This window comes from Oncorhynchus kisutch, linkage group LG26 (genome assembly GCF_002021735.2).
Source record: "Oncorhynchus kisutch isolate 150728-3 linkage group LG26, Okis_V2, whole genome shotgun sequence".
Lineage (NCBI taxonomy): Eukaryota > Metazoa > Chordata > Actinopteri > Salmoniformes > Salmonidae > Oncorhynchus > Oncorhynchus kisutch.
Window position 1 is genome coordinate 32,064,218 of NC_034199.2, and position 2,205 is coordinate 32,066,422.

The following is a 2,205-nucleotide window of genomic DNA, read 5'->3' on the forward strand; positions in this document are numbered from 1 at the left end:
TTCTAACAGTTGTTGCCTTCTCACCAAGCTGCTTGCCTATTGTCCTGTAGCCCATCCCAGCCTTGTGCAGGTTTACAATTTGATCCCTGATGTCCTTACACAGCTCTCTGGTCTTGGCCACTGTGGAGAGGTTGGAGTCTGTTTGATTGAATGTGTGGACAGGTGTCTTTTATACAGGTAACGAGTTCAAACAGGTGCAGTTAACACAGGTAATGAGTGGAGAACAAGGAGGGCTTCTTAAAGAAAAACTAACACTTCTGTGAGAGCAGGAATTCTTACTGGTTGGTAGGTGATCAAATACTTATGTCATGCAATAAAATGCAAATTAATTACTTAAAAATCATACAATTTTCTGGATTTTTGTTTAAAATTTCCGTCTCTCACAGTTGAAGTGTACCTATGATAAAAAATTACAGACCTCTACATGCTTTGTAAGTAGGAAAACCTGCAAAATTGGCAGTGTATCAAATACTTGTTCTGCCCACTGTAACATTTGAGAAGAAAAGCAGTTTGTTCTAATGAATAAATTGCTTTATATTTTATAATTGTACACATTCGTCTCCATTGATAGACTGTTTCTTTCACCTTATGATTTTCACAGTGGAGCAACTTTCCCTGGGGACCCGGGGACATGTCCCCCCAACATTCTGAAATTGCATTTTTGTCCACCCCTGTGATACAAAACAGGGCAACAGTGTGCTTTAGGACCATGAGGACGCCTCCGAGTGTCCTGTAGGCTGTTTGGAGTGTTTATCCAACTGGATTAAAAAATCTATATAAAGTTATGTACCCCTCACTTCTAAAACCAACGTTGTGCCCCTGGATTTTCAAATATTGTGCACAAGCTCATCTAATTTGATGAGTACATCCTCCTGAACCTAATGGAACGTATCAAACAATGCGATAGAAAATAGTGTAACTTGGTCTCCCCCAGTCTGTGGATCTACTCCTCAGTTCCTTTCAAAGCCAGAAGATAATCATCTCCTGGTGGGAGAAGATCTCTTCCTGAAGTGTGTCATTGTAGCTTGTGGAGAAAGCAGGGTGAGTTGTCTAATACTACTTTAAATGGCCTATTATTAGATGATAGATTTTTATTTGTGATATTTTAAGTTGCCACTATTGCTTGTGAAGAAAGCAGGGTGGTACAAGATTCTAAATAGATGAAATATCAGTTACATGTTTGTCTCCCTTGCAGATTCAAAGCCAAAGTGATACTCATGTCATTGTAAAGAAGAGTGCTATTGTGTCAGACTCTGGGAAGTGTGTGAGATGCCAAATAGGAAGAGGGGGAAGTCTGCTGTTCTGCAGACGAGTTGGTCACTGGTAAATCCTATTTTAATTTTTCATCCTCTACAATTGAGAATTCAAGTTAGTGTCATTACTGTGACACATGGATGTCTTATGTATGGGTTTTTTATGTGTTAGAATGTCCTTATGTAGGTACTCATCAAAGTGTTACCCACATTCATCAATCAATCAATATCTTTGTTTAAATTGATACATTTTTAGTGCAGTCAGGGTTCAACATTAAAAACAGTAACAACCATAGAACAGATATACACACAAGTTAAATAATGACATTCTGTAACATGTAACTGTCCATAGATTTGATTCTGGGATGTATGACCGCTAAACTATCAATAAATGTGACATCTTAATTTACACAGTTATCTGTATTCCTCCGCAGAGCCAAACCAAAGTGTTTCAAAGCCCAGGCAGTTGTCATGATCAACACTGAAGATCCAGATAGGAAAACTGTACATGCATCCTCAACAAGTAAACAACATAAAAAGTCAAGAGGGGCAGGAGGGAAAATAGGGAGTCTGGGGACTTGAATAAAGAAATGATGTATTTATTGGAGTTTCACAGCATACACGTGTGTACATTTTGTGGCAATTTGCCTATTGCATGTAGTCCCTTTGTTTGCAATTAAAGCCTTTTTGTGAAAACTGTTTTGATGTATTGTCCAATATCAGAATGAATTATTGAAGATTATCTTTTGGAGTAGAGTCAATTTAATTTTTTTATATTTTGAAAAACATTCTGTGAGTGAGCATTTTGATAATGTATACAGACAAAAATGTCGCAATGTTGCAGGAGACCTTTCCTGCAATGCAGGACATGTAAAACCTGTGGTGTATTTGAGGTTTAAAAAGGCTTCTGAAGTTTGTAATTTCCACTTTAAAATTTCAGAGTTGATTTTCC

The 2,205-nt window shown here is 37.6% G+C and overlaps 1 long non-coding RNA gene across 1 annotated transcript; it reads left to right on the plus strand.

Annotated features, from left to right (window-relative positions):
• Positions 1–500: 500 nt before the first annotated feature.
• On the plus strand, positions 501–1,952 carry LOC109870794 (uncharacterized). The gene is made up of 3 exons (XR_002252216.2): positions 501–1,041; positions 1,196–1,323; positions 1,688–1,952. It is a non-coding gene; the product is annotated as an uncharacterized LOC109870794 (long non-coding RNA).
• The last annotated feature ends 253 nt before the right edge of the window (positions 1,953–2,205 follow it).